Source organism: Sphaerodactylus townsendi, linkage group LG02, assembly GCF_021028975.2.
Source record: "Sphaerodactylus townsendi isolate TG3544 linkage group LG02, MPM_Stown_v2.3, whole genome shotgun sequence".
Lineage (NCBI taxonomy): Eukaryota > Metazoa > Chordata > Lepidosauria > Squamata > Sphaerodactylidae > Sphaerodactylus > Sphaerodactylus townsendi.
In genome coordinates, this window is record NC_059426.1 from 7,373,908 (window position 1) to 7,395,509 (window position 21,602).

A 21,602-nucleotide genomic window follows, 5' to 3' on the forward strand; every position below is an offset into this window, starting at 1 on the left:
GATTCACATACAGTGGGTGAGTTGTACAATTCCGGTAATCTAGTGCTAGACTACAGACAGGAGGTAACGAGTAGAATCATAATCCCACCTTAAACTTCCGTATACTATCTTTAAGTCACATCTTTTGTCTCAAGAAAACTTTTAAAATATATGATGGTTCACAGGTCTTGGCCAACCACAACAGTTAGTAGTTATAGGTACTAGTCTGGGGGATCTTTGAACTTGCAAACTCCTTTCCTTCTTCCTTTTGCATTGACTCAGAAATTAATCATTTCCACTCTTATAGAAAAGCATTGGCCTTTGACCCCATCTGAATCACCAGCCATGCTTTTGTTCTCATCCTTCCAAGTGAGAATTAGGATGGGAAACTAAGCATCCACTTTGGAAATCCAGTTTGGAAAAGAGAAGAAACCATAGCAATTCAGTGTGATATAGTGGATGGAGCTTGACCTTGGACTTGAGAGATGGTGGAGGAGGATATCTCAATCAGCCATGATGCTCAGAGGCTGAGCAGTCACTCTCTGGTGGTTTCTGCACAGCACACTAATAGTAATGTGTTTAATTTGTTATTAATGAACCCATTTCCCCTCATTGTGCCTTCTCACTTTAGATTTCACCCCTCAGGAAGCTATTGCAAAAGTCTGGAGTTGCTGTGTGGCTCCTTTAAATGAGAATGCATTTTCTCCCCTAAGGAATGTATAGCTATGGAGGTAAGAATCCTCCATGTATCTCTATGACTACAGATTGGTTACATCCAAAATCCTCCCCCGTGCTTGGGACATTAATCTGGGCATCACAGAAACCCCCTCCCCCCATGTGCTTGTGAACTCTGAACTGTGCTTGGTGAACTGTGGGAAGAAGAAGGGCAGGCAATGAAGCAGCTGCAGAAATGAAAGTGTGTGAGTCACTGCAGGGAGGTCTGCGAAATTGGGGGGGCAGGGGAAGTAAAGGGAACCCACTTTTTTGTGCCTATTAAGTTCAGGAAGTGACTTCTATTCGGGTTCTCCAAAAAGATCACTACTAGTTTAGCGACGTTTGTAAACCCCGGTTGAGGGAAATATAATGGGTTGAACAACCCATTTGGGGGAAGAGCCCTGAGCAAAGTTCTTCCTCAAAATGGGATAAATAGCTTCCTCGGCTTGTCATACTTGGGCTGTGCAGAGATCACCTTTGTCAGCGGTACGCCCAGGATTGTTATGATAATACCACAAGGAGGGAGAAACAGAAGTAGAAGCCACCCCTTTGCTCCTCAGGCCAGGGACAGCATAAAAATTTGATAGTAATGTAGTTTGTGCTTTGAATATTCCATGGTGTGATGTGCTGCATACACAACCTGTACAAAAGTACTTTCTGAGCTGCATGTGAAGGCAGAAGACAAATGATGGTGAACTTTGCTTCTATTTCTAATTACTTTTCAATTCAAACTGCAAATCTGTCCCCTGTCTCTTTTCCTGACCACCTTCGAGCTCTAAGTGATATTACCATCTGAAGGCTAGACAGATTTCTGGCCCCTGGGGGAAAAATGTTTTCTGAGTCATTAAGACTACTGGAGTTCATTCATTAAAGTCTCTGGTCAAGAAGGTTATGTTCAAGATGACAATACATTCATATTAAAATTCTACAGTACCAAATACTTTTCATAGACAGAGATGCATTGTTCAGTAGGTAGTTCACGTTTTGGAGGAATTTTTATTTTGTGTTCAAAAAGTGGTCTTCCAACAGTATGTGAATGCTGTCCTTGAAGGCGTTTCCTGTTCTGGAAGAAACTAGCTCAGGGGTAGGGAACCTGCGGATCTCCAGATGTTCAGAAACTGCAATTCCCATCAGCCTCAGTCAGCATGGCCAATTGGCCATGCTGGTAGGGGCTGATGGGAATTGTAGTTCCTGAACATCTGGAGAAACCACAATTCCCCTGAACTAGCAGTCAAATAGTAGAACAAACCTTTTGCCCTTTTCTGTGATTGAGGTTTGAAACCAGATAGCTTTCTTTGAACCACAACTCTCAGATTTCCCCAAGTTCTTTTTTCTTTCTAATTTCCAGCAACCATGCTACATGTTTTAAAAATTCAAAAGTGCTCACAGGTTCAATTCAGTTGACCATGCCTAGGTTGTTTAGGGAGAAGAGAGAAATGAGTTGGTAGAAGTTGCTGCAATTCCTTACGGGACAGAAAGGTTGAAGTGAAATCCAAACTCTTCTTCAGTGTAGCCTTCTCCCTGCTGTGCTCGTTTCCTCTATATTCAAACACATAATCTCTTTATTCTTCCACTGAAAGTGATACCATCTAGCAACATCTTACCAACTCTTGCGCTATTTAATCCACATAGATCTTCCTGGATTCATATTCTCTTTCAGCTTCCCGCCTTCTGAAAATATTGTATGCAATGATTACATCGGATTTAAAATATGACTTTAAGTGTTGCTCTTCCAGCTGTTGTTAAAACAATGAGATTTACTTCAAATGAAGATAATGCTTAATAACAGTAAGCAACAGAATCTTAGGAATATGAATGGGCTGACGGTCATCTTTCCCACACTTTCAGTCAGTTTCCACAGATGTAATTATATTTACTCAGATGTAAGTTCCATTAGTTTTGGGATGTGGTTTAAGTAATTTTGGATCACATCCTTATTCATTCAATAATGCACACATTTAGCCCAATCTACCAATTCAGTTGTGCTTCACAAATCACTTAGGATAAGTACATTATTTGTTTTTTCTCACTGCAGTGATTCTAAATTTTCTTAAATGGGTTGTGGCTTGGACAGGGGCTGTCCAGAGGACTGTGATCTATTTGTTCTATAGTAGACTAGGTGTACTCTCAATTGTATTATGACAGCACTTCCACGAAAAATGAGTTGTGGGTTGCACTTTGATAGGTTGGTTGAATGTCCTGTAGGGGAGCTACTACACATTACCTTTTCCTTGAGTCCTACTTGGCTCCTGATGATCAGACATATACTATAAATTCTGTGCTCAGAACTCTGTTCTTAGGTGTTAAGGAAGCAGTTCAGAGCCCTGGCACATAATCTGCCCTTCTGCAATTTTCCTGACCTTAAATACCCTAGATGGAATAGTTTGTCCCATTTCAGAAAGCATGGGGAGGTAAGGTGACATGGTATAATTCCATCTCATCAAATTTCAGCCGCTAAGAAGGGTTGGTATTTGGAAAAACCTCAAGGAAGGTTCTGCAGAGGAAGGAGCAATAACAAGCCACCTCTATTTCACCGTTGCCAAAACCACCTTGCTGCAGAGTGTAGCACCCATGGGACAGGGGCACGATGCCCCAGGTGGAGCAGTAGCAGAGGCATGACCAGGCCATCGAGGGTGTGGTGGGAGCATTCAGAGATGGGGTGGAGGTGGGCAATGCTGTGGCAGAGGTGCAAAAGGTGCGTGTGTGCTGGGCATAGTTTCCCCTTGCTCTGTCTCTGCCTTGCTGGAGTAAGCCCTGCTAATAAGCCAGTGGTGACTTGGCACTTACACAGTGGAAATATGTATACTGATTACCTTTGTTTACATTTCCTCAATGGGTAAAACAGCACCTTTGAGTCTGTTTGAGTTTGGGAAATAGAATGGTAGGTTCCTCTCCTTATATGCCATGGTCCAGATCCAAATCATTTATGGCATATAAGGGATGGGTTCTTTTCGGCTAGCACCAGTGGTTCCATGTTCAATCATCAGGATGAAGGGAAATCACATAGAATTATTGGGGTTGAGGCAAATTGATCCTAGTTTTAAAAAGAGAATTTTGTTCTCGACAATGGGCTGATTCATTTCCCACTGATAGAGGAAAATAATGAGGCATGAGTGGTTAAACAGTGAACTCTAATCTGGGGGGAAATGGGCTTGATTCTCCCAGTCCTCCACATGAGCAGCGGACTCTTATTTGAGTGAACTGGATTTGTCTCCTTCTCCTCAGGAAACCTGCCAGGTGACTTTTGGGCTGAGTCACAGTTCTCTCAGAACTCTCTCAGCCCCACCTCCCTCACAAAGTGTTTGTTGGGGAGAGGAAGAGAAATTGTAAGCCATTTTAAAAGAAAGAATGAACTGAGAAATTGTTAGACTTAGAAATTTACAAATTAACAAATAGAAAAGAGGACAAGACCTAGATGGGTATCTTAAGACCTGGAAACCATTTATCACCACATGATGAAATGTAAAATGTACTGAAATGTAAAAAAAAAAAAAGTTTTACTGGTAACCATGGGCTTTGTACATTAAAGCAGTAGCAGTGCAATGAACACTATTATTAGCATATTAAGCATTTTATTGTCATTGTGCACGCACAGCAAAATTTACAGCAGCATTCCTCGATGCACACAATTTCAGACTCATACCCAATCTTCACTTTCCCCTTCCTCCCCCCATCCCTACACAGCCCCAAACACATCAACACGAAGCCCGAGGTTCAGCATGCATACACAGCTCTAGAGTGAGAAGCTGGCCATTTCAGCCTCTTTGTCCTGGATTTTGATAGATCTGTATTGTCTGCAGGATGGTAACAGTTCTAAAAGAGAGTGTGCTGGATGAGGCCGGGTCTCTCAGAATATTGGGCTTTTTTTAGGCTTCAGGAATTATAGGAGTTCTTCAAGGAGGGAGGGCAGTGATAATCCTCTGTGTAGTAGTGATCACCCTTTGGGCGCCTTCCTATCGCCACTGTGCAACTGGAGAACCATACACAGATGCAGTAGGTTAAGACACTCTATAGCACAGCGGTAAGGACCCCACCAGGAGTTTTTTCCATTCAGTTGTTGTTTCCCTTAAAAGAAGTCTCAGATAGTGCAGTCTTTGCTGGGCCTTCTTAACCTACAGCAGTCTATGCTTGGGTCAACTCCTCTTTAATCATGGCCTTGAAATTTTAAAACTAGCCACTGGCTCTACTTGATCTCCATTTGTTTATAATTAAGGGTTGACTTTTCCTGAACTATTCCTTCTATGTCCACTATAAGCTCCTTTGTCTTGTTAGTAGTAGAACAGGTTATTTTCCTGCACCATGAGGCAATTACAATAACAAGTGATGATATAGAAAAAGATATTAGATCCTGCCTTTGTGAGAGGGGTAGAATCTTTGAATTCAGGGTGGAACAGTTGCTAGGTGAAAACTCAGTTTGACACTGTATTTCTTTTAAAATTAACAATTTAAAAAAAAGGTGTCTATTCTTGGCGGGAAGAGGGAGGGAATGAGATTGCAAGCCCATCTTGAGACTTCTTACAGGAGAAAAGAGTGGAGTATAAATCCAAACTCTTCTACCCTTCTCTTCTTCTGATGGTGGAGTCTGCCTTCAACAGAGCAAGAGTGAGTCACTGTATCCGACCAATGCATACATGTAACATCAGCATGCATGCTGTATCGAGGGAAGTGAAATGGATCAGTGAGTTAAACCAAATGATCTAGATGATGCGTTTCAGCATTAAAGAGTTTTTTTGGCTTCTGCTGGGGTATAGCTGATGATGTGACCGAGAGCAATCTGAGTCATCACTATGCAAGGCAGCCAAGGTGAATTCTGTTGGAGTGCGTTTTGTCGTTTTGGGAGTGGATCATTATTCTGGCCCTCCATCAAAATCGCGTCTGTGCCAAGGTCATTTCACCAAAGAGAAGCATTTCATTGTACATTCTTAAGAACGGAGACTGGGATGGAACAAGTGACCCCAGTGTTTAAACAAAGTTGTCAGATGAACCAAAGAGTCACTTACCTCGATCTCAGCTGGGTGACACAGTCACAGAGACTCTAAGATAGCCCACATAGCTTCTTTGATGATTACTGCCCACTTTATATCGCTGTGCAATGAGACACAGCATTTTGCTATTTTGGGTGATCGAGACGTACTTGTAGGTGAAATATAAGATAGAAATGACTATAACCATCTAGAGATGATGACATTCATATAGTGCTAGAAGGGCATCTCAAAGCTATTATTATAAAAGGATCTTGGAGTATTGACTTCCATGTGGCAGGAGTGACAGCCATTATAAATGTCCTATTGTGCCTTATTTCTGTAAGAATTATCCTATTCAGTAGCATTACTGTCTTTGTATAGTAGCTTCCATCTGACAAAGAGTGATTTTGAAGGCTTCCCAATTAAAGTGTTTCTGAGATATTCCACATTTGGCTTCCATCCCTGACAGGGGTGTGTTGTCCTACATTCTCATAATTTGGCCAGAGCACTCTTGACATTCTCAGGTTTGTTGTTCAATTACAGGGGTAAGGGTGGGTGGCTAAACTGAATCATCTCAAGCATAATGGCCTGTATCAAGTGCCACAACCCAGCTCCGTTCATTTCACTACCTCAAAACAAATAGGTTTGCTCGTGGGTGATCAAATGTGGATTGTGTTGGCTTCTTTGATTGCAAATGGTATATGACTAGTTAAGTGGTTTGAGCGATGCATGTTGGACCTCCCAATTTGGGCTTACATGAAGAATATTGCCAAGGCGGTAAAATAAAATGCAGAAAGGGACAAAATCCTGACCACCTATTTATTAGAACAACCTAGTCAGATTATTTTCTGCAGTAAGTAGGAGGGTTAAGAGCTCATGTATCTAATCTGGAGGAACGGTTTGATTCCCAGCTCTGCTGCCTGAGTTGTGGAGGCTTATCCTGGGGGGGAATTCAAGATTAGCCCTGTACCTCCCACACATGCCAGCTGGGTGACCTTGGGCTGATCAAAGCTTCTCAGGCTCTCTCAGCCCACCTACCTCACAGGGGTGTTTGTTGTGAGGGGAAGGGCAAGGAGATTGTAAGCCCTTTTGAGTCTCCTGCAGGAGAGAAAGGGGATATAAATCCAGAAACTCTTCTTCTTCTTCTCAGTAGAGATGGGACATTTGGCCCATTTTTTGCAAAGAACCACAAGTGGTGGTGGTGTGTACTTCCATAATGAATGTTTAAACATTCTCATCTTGAGACACATTTAGAAGAAATCAAAACAAAAAAACACAACAATTCTGAAACTTTTAAAGAAGAAGCATGTGATATATTATTTCTGGTAGGCATAATCATGTAATTTTTAAAACTTACCTCCAACCCACATGGATATATGTATTGTCGAAGGCTTTCCGCGGCGAAATCCTTGGAGTGCTGTGTGGCTTCCGGGCTGTATGTGCCTCTAGCAACATTCACTCTCCTGGCCGTTTATGCCATCTGCATTTGGCATCTTCAGGGATCTGATGTTGGGAAAGCAAATTGGAGTATATATCTGTTGGAGTATCCAGGGTGGTTGGAGGGAAACCTTGTCCTAATGGTAACAAAGAGGCAACCAGGTCAATAGTTGAGGGTGTCAGATAGAAGTATGAGTAACAATGAAGACTATAGCATGGTATTAACACTGGAATGGCAAGGTCACTGGTGGGAGCCAGAGCAGGGCAGCCCTGGGCAAACTGGCAGCCCTGGGCAAACCTGAAGTTGGATGCCCCCCCCCATGTGCAGCCACTCCACCATGACAATTTTTTTTGCACCCGAACATTGGTGCCTACAGGTGAAGTTTTAGACATATCAGCACCAAAATTTCAGCATATCATCCAGGAGACTGTCCTTAGCTGCTACCCCAAGTTTGGTGAGGTTTGGTTCAAAGAGGTCTAAAGTTATATGGACTCCCAAGGGGGTACCCCATCCCCATTGTTTCCAATGGGAGCTAATAGGAAGATAGGGGCTACGGTTTGAGGGTCCATAACTTTGGCCCCCTGAACCAAACTGCAAACTTTAGAGGAGATATCATCAGAACAGTCTCCTGATCAGACCCTGAAAGTTTGAGACTGTGCCTTCAGAAATGTCCCCCCCCCAGCCTGCAACCCCCATGGACAGCAATACAGAAAACTCAATGCAGAACAAAGATTCTTGGACAATTTTCTGGGATGTTCCTGCAGGGGGCGCATTTTTGGATGTATCGGCACTAAAATTTCAGAGTATCATCTGGAAACTGTCCTGATGGTACCCCCCATGTTTGATACAGTTTGGTTTAGGGGGTCCAAAGTTATGGACCCTCAAAGGGGGTACCCCATCCCACATTCTTTGCTAAGGAGATGGGGGCTACCCTTTTGAGGGTCCATAACTTTGGACCCCTAATTAAACTATGACTCTGGGGGTGCCATCTTGCCAATCTCAGATGATACCCTAGTGGTGCTGATCACATCAGAAATATTCTCCCTGCAGGAACATCCAATTGCCAAGTCTTTGTTCTGATATTTTCTACATTATAATTGAGTTGCGAGCTAGAAGAGGCACATTTCTGAGGCAGTCTCAAGCTTTCAGAAGTCTCATCGAGAGACTGCCCTAATTACCCAAGTTTGGTGCCGGTTTGGTTCAGGGGTATATCAGACCCTCAAGGCTAACAGCCCCATCTTCCATTAGCTAATGAGATGAGTACCCATGAGTCCATGTTCTCCTCCCTTGAACCAAACCTCCTGAAGAATGTCACTGAGCCAGTGCTATCAAAAACTCACCTAGGCCTGTCAGTGCAAAAGAACAGTCTCAACTCAGGTTACAGAGACTGAGTTAGCAGGGCCTATGTCCATGCCTAGCTCCCCTGAAAACAGCTAGCCTAAAACTGTGCCCCCCTGCGGGCCAAAATGGAAACCACTAAAATGCCCAAAAGCAGACCAGCACGTTTGATTACCCCACAGGTCTGAAGCCTTTGGCATAAAATAAACATACAAAATCAGCATACAAAATTTGCCCATTATTGCTCACAATTATAGACACTGGTGCTAAAATGCTAAATGCTAAAATATATACATGGTCCTTCTGTAACTATAGGACATTCCTTCAGCTAAGTTAACTCATAGCGTCATGGGATACTGACAGAGCTAGAAGAATTACTGCTGGCTATATGTGGTCATAATGCATACACATCGGTTGGTATTCATCTAGACTTACGTCTATTATTGTTAGCAGAAGTGCTACATTCCTCACACACTGTGGGATCCATGTTGTTCAAAGCATGGGTATCTTAAGGCATCAGTTAGATTGTTATACAGAAATGGGATAAGTGCAGATTGTGACATTCTGATTTTTTGCAAAATATACACAATGAAAGAGGGTATGATGAGAGTGTGTGTCTCCACCTGACCCATATTGCATGGACATAGCCTCCTCTGTTTATCAATTTGTTGATATCTGCCATAGAGCAGCATAGAAGGCATTAGATTGAATCTGGCCAGTGTTAAAGCTCTTCTTAATTTAGGGTTGGTGATCCTGTAAATGGTGGCCATGTGTCCTTCAACTGTTTCAATTGGAATAAGCAGGGTCAGGGGGGAACACGTTTTCCCTGCTTGGCTGTTATCATATCGATACTCTTGCTCTAATAGCTTAGTTTTCAAACAGCAATATGCTTCTGATAGGGGAAGAAGAGGGACTAACGACTCTAATGAAAAGCCAGAGTGTTGATTTTTCCCTCAACTGGATTTTCAACCACCCAGAATTTGCATAGTCCGAGGAAGCATGAGGTGTAACAAACTGGAGTGATCCTGCAAATAGTGGATCGTAGCCAGTATCTGACAGTTCTCAATAGGGCTGCCGTGGCATATGATATTTGCCGAGTTCTAAACATAGGGCTGCATATGAGCACAATTTGGTAAGCCCATAATTTTTGTGGAAAGCAGGGACTGGGCTGTGTTTATATTTTTTGTTTATAGCTCCGATCCAAATAGGTGCTCCATGGGGAGCTGAGGCAGCATTTTAGCATTGAACACCTTCAATGCGGATGGTATATACTGGTGGCCCACAGTGAAAAGCGGCTGAATTGCTGGGGCACTGTTGTTGGCTGCAGCGAGTGCTAATTTCCTATGTACTGCCCAATTAAGATTGCTAGTAGAGTTATGCCCAAATATTTGAACTGGTTAACTTGTTCTATGGGTCTGTTATTGATGGTCATGTGACTAGGGTCTTCATGAAGACCATTATTTTGGTTTTCATAGTTAATTACCAGTTCGTTCCTCTTACAATATTCAGCACAACAATTTAGAGGAGCGAGTGAGACCAACTTTAATTGTGGGAAGAAGAGCGGTGTAGATCAGCATGTAATACAATGCCAGACGCGTGTTTAGTGCTTGGTTGGGAACATGCCCATTGGCCTTATGGAGGTTGGCACTAGATCACTAAGATATATTGAACAAAGTGGGGGCCAATGTACAGCCTTGACGACCCCTCTGGTTTGGTATTATTTTCTGTGGCGGTCCTTTGTTCGGCTCTTATTCTGCAGCTAGTGCAAGTGTGTAGCTGTTTTATAAGAAACAGTAGTCTGGGGTCCATGTGTAATAGCGTCAATTTTCTCACAGTAGGGCTCTAGATATGGAGTCAAATGCCCCTTTTAAATCCAGAAGGCTGCAAACAGTTCTGAGTTATTGTAAGGTTATACTTTTGTTAGCTAAATTATTGCTAAAAAAACTGTTACATGATCCAGTGTTGATTTATTTTTTAGTGAATCCAATTTGCTCCGGTCCTATGCTTCTACTTGCTTGACCCAATCTTCACTCTCCTAGAGTAGTTTGCATATAGTTTGCCAATTACAGATAATAGGCTTATAGGACTGATAGTTTGAAGGATTAGTAATATCACCCTTTTATAGATTGGGACAACTATAGAGCGCCAGCCACATCTTTAGGGGGGATCGCGGCCCGATGTTATTACATGGGTAAATAAGGAAGCCAGGTTGTAGCCCACCACTTTCGGGTTGAAAGTTTAAGTATTTCTGGGTATTATTGCATCAGGACCTGGGGCCCACCGCTTTCAAACCACTGAGATTAGTTTACTCACTTCTTGAAGTTAACCTCAGGCCAATCTGAGTAGCTCCTCTAGTATTGAAGTGGAATGGGGTATTCAGTTAGGCTAGCATTGAACAGATTAGAAAATAACTGAACCATCCGGTCTAGTGAAATATGGGGCAACTGGATACTGCACGTTTGGGCCCTTCTATTTATGATCTGCCAGAATTGCTTAATGTTATTTGTTAAAGTGGCTTGACAGTTGTTCCTGCTGTTGAATTGATTTTTTACGTTTCCATTGTACCATTGTTTGAAAATCCTTTTCAGCGTGCCCTGCTGCCCAATGGGCATTACGCCAGTGGTGGGAGCATCTGAATAGAAGTATCCTGGCCTTTGTTTCTTTTGTCTATGGTCATCCTGTGTTTGTGTGGAGCTGGTTAGACACTGTCTTGACTCTAGTATTTACTCAACACTGGCAATAGAGTTCTATTCCATTTCTGGTTTCTTCCTTCCTGTTAAAATTGTCCATGTGCTTATGGATTTCAATTGCTTCTCTGTGTAGTCTGACATAGTGGCTTTCAGAGTGGTCCAGAATTTCTGTTTTTTCAAATAATATTTGAAAAATTCTATGGACATAGAATATTATTTGAAAAAACAGCCACAGATGCAGATGAAACATCAGGAGAGAATGCTGCTAGAACACGGCCATGCAGCCCAGAAGCCACACAGCACCCACATGGATATAGGTTGCAGACATGAATGAGTATTAGCTCAACAAGTATGATATATCATTAGAATAATGGCCTAGGATGGATTTGTAAGGGCTGAAATAAATATTCTTTTCTTTTAGAATATAATTTGGACTTTTAAAATAGCATTAGAAATATTGAAGCCCTTTTTTTTGTCTAATATGACTTTTGCCTCAGCTAGAGAGAACTGACAATTTCCCCTGCAAAAGGTGTCTTGGAAAGCAAAGTGTACTTATTTTATATAAACAGTGTTTGTTTGAGAACTTATGGATATGAGCAAGAACATTAAGATATGTTTTGTACCAAGCTCTGAAAACAGTTGTCTTGTACTCCTCTCTTGGCAACTGAAAGTGTAATGAAGACCTTCATTAGATCTTGTATATGAAAATGAAAGGAGATGATTAGCAGAACTGTGGTGGTTTCAGAACAGCACAAACGTAACTTCTTTAGGACACTATAAAAAGTGTTTCGGGGAATAACTTGTGAACACAAGCAGGCAGGAAACGCTGCGACCAAAACATCAGAGGCCGTTTCCGCACGGCTGAGGTGCGCCCGGCCAAAAGATTCTGCGGTGAAGCCGAGCTCAATCATATATGGCGTGTGTGCTGACCTCAGGGGAGGAGCCAGCAGGAGGGACAGAGCAGCTCCGCGTGGATCTGCCTCTGCCCCTTCCCATCCCGCTCACACCTTGTCCCGATGCATTAGGCCTGCTGGCCTCTGAAGCCCTTAGCTGCCTCAACCTCTAGGGGTGGGAGGACAGTGAGAGGAGCTGAGCCAACAAGTGGCACAGCTAAGTGGTCGTGAGAAAAGAAACAAGCCATTCAGCGGTGCTGTTACAGCACAGCTGTGCAAGGCTGCGCTGTGCGGCACAAAAACAACCCTTTAAAGGGTTGTTTTAGAAGCATTAACTGCCGCCCTGGGGGGGGGAGGAAGCGCAGTCAGGTGAGCGCTGCTGCATTGCAACAGCACCTCCTGTCTGAATAGCTCCCTGGAGATGGCGTTTTTCGTCCCAGAGCCATAAAAGACGTCTTGAAGCGACCTTAGTTTGTTTCTGACTGTCATTTTGTGTGCTACATCAGATTATCTGTGAAGATTTCCCATGGAGGTATCCTTGGCTTGCAGCTCATCAGTTTGCTATTTCTTGGGAAAAAGTAGATGAATAAAATTTGTTTCAGTGTATTCTCGAAGGCTTTCAAGGCCAGACTCAACCGGTTGTTGTGGACTTTCTGGGCAGACCACAGCCACACAGCCCAAAATGCCCACAAGAACCAGCAACGTTTGTTTTGCCTAGCAATCCTGTGCATGTGTCATTTTTCCTTTTTGTTTTGTTTTGAGGGGGATGTCTGCAAAGCTATGATGACATGATTAGAGAAACTGCAATATGCACATATTTGTGTTGCCATATCTTCTCAGACATTCCCTCAAAACAACAAAAGAGGAAAAATGAGACATGCATGGGATTGCTAGGCTGAACAAACTTTATTCATCTATCTTTTACAGTAAAATGGCGAACGGATGAGTCCAAGCAGAGGAAACCTACTTGATGAATGTCCACAGAGAATCTGTGGCAGCACACAACATTTGTGGTGGCACAAAGGCACCACTGTGAAACTGACAAGATCTCCATGCAGCAGGTGGGGGAAAAGATCGACTTTGGATGATAACGCATGTGTTCTCCTGTGCTGTGGGAACATAAAATGCCAAAATAGCTCTTTTTACACCCTACTCTTGAGCCATGATCCTTACAAGTGTTCTTTGGCCCCTTCCACACACGCAAAGTAATGCGTTTTCAAACCACTTTCACAACTGTTTGCAAGTGGATTTTGCCATTCCGCACAGCTTCAAAGAGCATTGAAAGCAGTTTGAAAGTGCATTAATTTGCGTGTGCGGAATGAGACTTTAATAATCAGAGAAGGAGGTTGCAAAGTGTTATGTTTAAGTTCCATGTTCAATTAAAACAAAGCAGAGACAATAAATCTACTATATAAGGTCAGCCCAATTCTCCTCTTTGTTAATCTCCACCTTGAACTGGTCATGCTGTAAGGGTTTCAATGGTGTTGATGGTAAATAACAGGTGCATTCCACAGCCCAGGCGATGGGCCAGCTTCATCGGCCCGGAGACCTTATCTCTCTTGCCTTGGAAATGAGGTCTCCCGTTCCATGGGAAACAGGAAGAGGGATGGGATGAATAGAGTTATAACCTGTGCTTCTGGCGGGAAGTGTCATTCCACTGCCACTCGTGTACCAAAGGCTTTCTAAGATGTCTGAATAAACGGTCTTTTTCACCAAAGAGCCTTTTATTTCTGCTTCTATGGAATTCCTTACATTGTGGCAGGAATCCTAATCCATCTATCTTACTAGTGCAATTGGACCTCTAGTGTCGACATGGAGGTTGAATGTTACCCTGGGAAAGATGCGGTAGCCCAAAGGGGCTCCGACCTTTCCCTTCTGGATCTGGAGGAACCGGCAGGAGAAGCGGGCCTGGCTGGTGGCTCTTTCCGTCCCTGTATCAGCCGCAGGTCTTCCCTTTACTCCCGTTGGAGCGAGGGGCGTGGCTTGGCGACCATGGGGACTTACATGAGTGGATTTGGGGCTGTCTATGGATGGCCTGTGAATTCCCGGATCTCTACCGTTTTTTACGTGGATTACCGGAAGCCTCAGATGCAACCTGTCATGGAGGGCCTGACCACACCTTTCGCCGGCAACCCAGGAATCCATTGAACGATTCCTGGACTCGTATTTGGTGATGCTCCCAAAGAACCACCGTGGCACAGCACTGGGGCCCGTCCGAAGGACACCTGGGACTAAACCTGGGATTGGGAGGGTATCCATTCATCTTCAATCGGACCCCCCCTGATCCCGGTGCTGACCGCGCAGGGGAGTGCCCGAGGGGAGCCACGGTGGCTCACAGTGTCTCCGATGTCGCTTCCAGGCGGCGAAGAAGTCCGAAGAAAGCCTGCATTCCAGCGGATCTGTTCCCTCTCCCATGAGAGGACTGGGATGAGGAAGTGGGGGGGGCGACTTCGCGAGATGCCAAACGACATGGAACCCGTGAGCGCCAACTATGGGGAGGAGGAGCGGGCACAGTTGCGAAAGCAAGGCGCGAAACCTGCAGAGGGACGGGACCAGCAGCATAAAGAAGTCCAGCTTCGAGTTGGACCGATGCCAAATCGCTCAAGCGGCAATATCGCCCAGAATCTGTCCAGTCCATGGTAAGGTCCTGGAACACTCCAGACTGGATTTACAGCGGCAGCGAAAGCGTTCAGACGCTAACGCCGCGCAAAGTGGAAGCTTACTGCAGCTTTTAACGGGGCCGAACTGGCTAAATTGGAGCGAGAAAAGCTGCTCTGCATCGCACCAGGATGCATTGACGCAGAGGAGAGGGAGCTGGCTGCGTTAGAGAGGGAGCCCTACGGGCAGCAGACCAGGAAGCCCAAGTTGCAGGTCTATGCTGTTACTGATAATGCGGCAGAGGCCAGAATATCTGGGTCCTGCCACCCCAGCGTAATACCCTTAAGCGCCCGATTCCGGCCCCCGTGCAACAGCTGCCTGCCCAACCTGCTCAACCCAGCAACCGCCCGCCCCAGCAGGCGCCAAGAGCCCGTGGAGCGAGGTTACTAGGCCCCGATACCCGGCCCGTTTTGATGGGACGCTTCCAAACTTCCCTACTTCGTTTTGCAACTCAATGCCCGCTTGGAAGACTATTGCCAGTTTATGCCCGGTCTGGCCGAGAAAGGGAAATGCGGGACATGGGCTCAGTCCGCACGGATGGGGCAACAGCGACTGGTTAAGTGACTCTTTTGGTTGCAAGATGAGGCTCGCCGCGGTGCCCGCATTCCTCAAGCCTTAAGGCACCAAGATCCGAAGCGAGAATGAAGCTATCGCACCATCAAAACTTATCCAGCAAGGCAACGCCCGTTTGCAGAATTTGCCCGTGAATTTAGATGCGGCTGCTGGAACTTCCTCCTGGGTAGCCTGAGCAGCATGAAATCACGAATACTTCTCGGCGGATGCTGTGGGCGGCAAGCTGCGTGAAGCGGTGTTTTGGTACCTGTTACTATTGCAGATTGAATCAGTTGGGATCCCAGGTGGCGTCGTTGGAATGCGGCTGCGTGCGAGGCCTTGCATGTAAAACCTGCCCTAAGCCCGCAGAAGCCAAGCCCAGCCCGCCCCTGAAACCACCTCTGAGCGCCGTGGCTGACTGGGATTGTGTCTTTACTCTAGGAGGCCAGGTCTAGCCAAACTTATCCCAAGAGAGCAAAACCAACGCTCCAGCTGGCACTCCATCTGCCAAGCCACCACGCGGATCGGGGCCATGCCTCCGGCGGGCTTCGTCTAAAGCGGTCATCGAAGAAGCTGACAGAGGAGGAAGCAGCTGTTTGCCTAACTTCAGCCCCATGGGCGACTCCTGACGGTGAGTAAGAAGGCCAAGCTCCCATTACTGTCCAGCGTTTCTGGCCAACCGCTAAACACACTTTCGCATTATAGCCTCGGCCCTTGTGGATTGGCTGCTCCCATTGCTTAATCATTTGGGTGGCAGAGGGCTAAGGTCTGGACAAATTCCCCTGGCTAAGCCCATACCATTCACCCAAATGGGCTGACAGCCCCTGGGGAGCAGAGGACCCGGCCAGTTCAAAACACAACCCGGTTCTCCTCCGTTCGCCGACCGGTGGGAGAAGAATGGATTTTATTTTAGGCGCCAGTGGAAACCTCCATAGTTTTGGGCATGCCATGGTTGATACATGAACCAAAGTTCATTTGGAAAGAAGCGGATCTTAAGGTCACTGACCCTCCCTGCGGTGAACACATGAATTGGGTGGAAAACCCAACTTCTCCTGACACACCCCTCCCTGGCCTATCAGCGGTGCTCGATTCATGGCATCCCGCGGTACGTAGTCTAGCCAGAGTTTTCAGAATTGAAGTCACGATCAGTTGCCACCATAGAGACACTGACTGCAAATGGATTATACAACCAGGTAACTGCCCAAGGTTAGAATCCTACCGTATGAGTCCCAATGAGGGAGAAGGAACCCGTGCCTTCTTGGATAAGAACCACCTGCTTCGGCGGGTTCATCTGACGAACTGCAAACACACACGCTGCTCCGTTTGTTTGTGAAGAAAAAAGATGGAGTCTTCTGACTTGCACCAGATTATCGAGGTCTCGATGGAGTCTGCCTGTCCAATAAATATCCTTTGCCTTTGATCAAAGACCTTTTAGATGCACTGGGCAAAGGATGCATTACTAAATTGGACTTGAGAAGCTTACTACAGGGTCAAATTGCTGGGAAGGCTATGAACACTTGACTCGCGTTTAACACAAAATTTGGACAGTTTGAATACTTGATAATGCCATTCGGGTTAAGTGGGGCCCGGGGCTTTTATGGCCCTTATCAGCAGAAGTTCTCCATGATTTATTATACAAAGTCGTGGTATACTTAGATGGCGTTTTAATTTATTCCTACAAACCATAGAAGAACATGAAACATTGGTTGGAGGTATTGGCAACGCTTTCGACAACTCTCTCTTGCCAAACTCTCAAATGCTGTTTTTTCACCAGACCTCCATTGACTATTTGGGTTACGGATCTGCGCCCGAGGCTTGAAAATGGATCCTGCTAAAATTATTGTGGTCCTCCAATGGCCTGCCCCCCCACCAGCCATAAAGAACTCCAATCTTTTTTCTTGGTTTTGCTAATTTCTATGATGACTTTATACCCCAATTAGCTGAACTGACCCTCCCCTCTCACAGACCTCTGCAGCACTAAGGTAAAGATCCACTGTCCACCAAGCCAGGGCCCCTTTCCTGGTCTGAGGGTGACCAAGCAGCCTTTCAACTCTTAAAGTCTGCTTTTTTACCACGAACCTATCCTAAAACATCCAGACCCAGATCTCAGTGCTATCGTCTCAGTGTCATCAAAGTAGCACTCTCCCACTTGGCCACTGGCTGGAGGGGCTAAACACCTTCAGGTTTGGTGGGATCACGATCTGGCCTCTTTCCACCCCTCAAGATGTCCATAAAACAACTCCGTTGGGCGATTTCTTTTCTAGTTTCTCTTTTACAGTCCATTTTTCCCGGAAAACCAATAAACTAGCTGGCGTGCTCTGCGCCTACCGGGGAGGGGGTGGAGCTGCACGAGGAACATTCCATACTGTTACTCTCCCCTCCCAGTTGGGGCTAGCTGTCACCCGATCTCAAGCATCCCTCCTCCTCCACCGCCCATTCCCTAGTCACCGTCTCTCCTTTCCTGGGAACTTCGAGGGAGGCGGGGCTGCCGCGAGGCTCCAGCCGGAGAGAAGTGACTCCCAATTGCGTTTGGAGGAATGGGTTTGGCAGAGGGAATGTTGGTACGATGCCTCCCCTCCATAAAGCAGGTTCTTGAAGCCTGCCGATGCCCTTCGGCTGGACATTTTGGCTTTCTGAAAACTCTGCATTTAGCCGCCCGTCAGTTCTGGTGGCCATAATGTATGGAACGTGGTATATTAAAAGGTTTGCTTCGGTTTAGCGCCAGAAGCCAAAAACCATTCAGGAAAACCCCATGGACTGTTGAAACCTCTCGGTGACCTCCATGCCAGGAAGTCATCTCCATGGATTTTATTACAGATTTGCCCGACAGTCATGGCAACCACGGTTTGTGGGTGGTGGTGGACTTATTTCCAAACAAGCCCATTTTATTCCGTGTGCTTCCATCCCCTCCGGCTCTAAGTTGTACGGCTGTTCATTCAACATGTTTACGTCTACATTCCGCCCCGTTAAGGTGGTCTCGACCCAATTCATTTCAAAGTTCTGGAAGGCGTTTTGGGGTTGTTAGGGGGGGCGCCCGGCTCGCCGCCCTACCGTTCAAAGTGGCGGTGAGGCGGAGAAACGAACAAGAACCCTAGAGCAGTATTCACGTTGTTACACCAACTACCACCAGGACAATTAGTGCGAGCTCATTCCGTTTGCGGAATAAGCCTATAACAATGCGGTTCCTTAGCGGTACAAAGTACTTTGAAATTGTGTCTGGTGCGGCTCCTTCCCTTAGTTGCCACAACTACCCGCGACAGCTTTGGACCCTCCAGAGTTTCAACAATGGATTTCATCCTGGCGAGGGGTGGAAATCGGTCAGACCGCCCACAACGATGGATTCCCAAAAGCTGCAAGCGGATAAAACACGCTTCAGTTTCCCTCTGCGTGTGGAAGCAGGTGTATTGTCTACTAAAAATCTCAGAGGCGTGCATAAATTCTCAAACTTAGCCAAGATTCGTGGGACCTTTTTCAGATTACTAAAGTGATTAATGATGTCACTGCCCGATTGGATTTGCCCTAACTCTCTCTTAGTAACATTCATCCTGTCTTCCATTTCCAGCTTGCTCAAGGAAATTAACTTCCGATGCCTGCTTACGACCAGCCGGAGGAGGCCCCACCGACTATTATTGATGGCCACAAGCACTCTGAAATTGATGCCATCCTGGACTCTACGCTTTAATCATGGCGGCTTGCAATATTTGAGTCTCTTGGGTGGGATATTCCTGGGTATAATCAATGGGTTTATTCCGAGAAAATATTGAGGCCCCCACCCTTATTTCTGCTTTCCACAGCGCCTTTCATAAACCTGGGGGGGAGGGGTCTTCTTTAAGGAGGCAGAGTGTAAGGGTTTCAATGGTGTGATGGTAAAGTAACCTTGAGTGCATTCCACAGCCGGTGATGGGCCAGCTTCATCGGAGACCTTATCTCTTGGCGGAGATAGGGTCTCCGTTCCCATGGAAACAGGAAGGGGATGGGATGAATAGAGTTATAACCTGTGCTTCTGGCGGAAGTGTCATTCCTGCCACTCGTTAATATGAGCTTTCTAAGATGTCTGAATAAAGCGGGTCTTTTTTCACCAAAGAGCCTTTTATTTCTGCTTCTATGGAATTCCTTACACATGCACTGTGTATTTGTATATCTTGTTCTGAAGCAGATTAAAACATTAATGTAATCTTTGTGGTATACTAGCAGCTGTCTTTCACAACTAGTAATCTAGTATAACTAGTACAACTAGTATAAAGCTTGTTCTCGTTTCTGTAAATTTGCTTCCTTCCGCTAGAATCTTGGGGGAGAGTCTACTCATTCCAATCTGCTGCAGAATAAAACCTTTCCCCTTATTTATTATTTATAATCTTGTCTGTGAAGTCTTATTGGCATCTTTTGACTTTGGGGTTCAAGTTGTGTCCCAAAAGCTGCCGCAACAGATTCAATCCCAAAATGCCATAAAATCTGGGTGACTGTAGGCCTGTCACTCTCTCTCACCCTAACCAACCTTCAGTGTTGTTGACAGGTTAAGATGGATGAGAAAAACAACCTTGCCATCCTGAACTCTCTATAGAAAGTGATATAGGAGATAATAGCAACTGTTTGCTCTAGGTATTAACCTGAAATATGAGCCACCATGTTTTTGTTATACATATGTATAATCAGTGGTGGGATTCAAACATTTTGACAACAGGTTCGATGGTGGGTGGGATTCAAATGGGATTGTTAAAAGTATTAAAAAGTATTTTAATATCACTTTTTTTATTTTAAGTATTAAACTATTAATACTTAATGAAAATATTTTAAGTATTAAAAAGTGATATTTTAAATTTTGTAACAGGTTCTAGAACGTCCGGAACCCTGGATCCACCTCTGTGTGCATAATGTACTGTTATATATAAGTAAATGTCTGAAACTGAGTTTGAGGCATCCTAGTCGGATGCAGTCTCAGTTAGGTTCAAAGAAGTTAAAAGAATTGTAATAAGAGTTCTTCCATATCTGATATAATGGGATTCTTTGCATTTCTGCCTTCCAGCTGAAAATTTTTTTGAAACTATGTGAGCTATGTCACCAAACCTGTAACACCAAAACTTTATATAAAATAGAAAACCGAGGGATGAATATTATAACAATGAGGGCATAAGATGGCAACATATGAAAGTCGGAAAAGATGTGCAAGATCAGACAGACATAAAGGCAACCAGTCAATGGGAAATAGTACAATGGTGTGCAGTACTTATAAGCGGGAAACCTATTTTTTCCCTCTTCACAGAATTGAACAAGTATATATTAGTGAAGACAGTACATCAGGGTATAGAAATGTGCCAAAAAAAATCATCAAGATTTCAGAGTTGTATGTTTCCATTATTTTTTTCTCCCACATCTGAAGTTTTCTTACCGAGTACTAAGAATAATAATTTAGGTGCTGTGGTTTCGGGCTGTATGAAATAGCGTGTTCTAGCAGCATTCTCTCCTGACGTTTACATACTGGATCTGTGGCTGAAAAGCATCTTCAGGATCATGATCCTCTGAAGATGCCAACCCTAGGCAGGCTAAAATCTGGAGAAATGCTGCTAGAATTTCGCGACCATAACATCTAACAAATCGGCCGTGAAAGCCGACAATACTAAGAATAATTGTTTCCAAATCTTGCAGTGTGTGACTTTGAATCAGGACAAGAATCATCCTGGAACACTATTTTAGTTTGATGAATTCCAAAAGAGTACTTGAGTCCAGGAACTCTGAAGAGTTGCTGGCATTTTGAAAATGCGGATAAGAGATTTTGATCTTTCAAATCCTCTATTTTTGGACAGTGTTTATAGAACCAGAAAATCATAGTTTGAAAAGCTGCTGGTTGTGTTACTCTGAGCAGCCATCAAGAGATATTATTATTACTTTACTTAGGGGCCCTGCAGTGAAAGGCCAGCTCCCTGTAGCTTGGTCTCAAACATTACATGAAATATACATACTTGCAATAAGATTTGGAAACCCAGAACCAATTTCTTAGGACATGACTACTCTGGTCCTACAGTCTTGGTCTACAGACAGCACAATTGTTGTAGGGTAGCATAATTCCAAATTTTATTGAGTCATCAACTATATTAATCTTTTATTATTTATAACTGGGTATTATACATCATGATGATGTGGTGGCAACAACTGCCCTAGAGAGATAGAGAGGAGGAGTTTGGAACCCCTGAGAGAGCACTGGGGAGAATACAGCCTGCAGGCCAAAGCAGGCCTGTTCTATCACAGTGTGCATTCAAGAATTCCCAAGCTATAGTTATTAGGCATGAGAGCACTGATTTAGAGGAAGAAGAGTTTGGTTATATTCCCCCTTTCTCTCCTGTAAGGAGATGCAAAGGGGCTCACAATCTCCTTTCCTTTC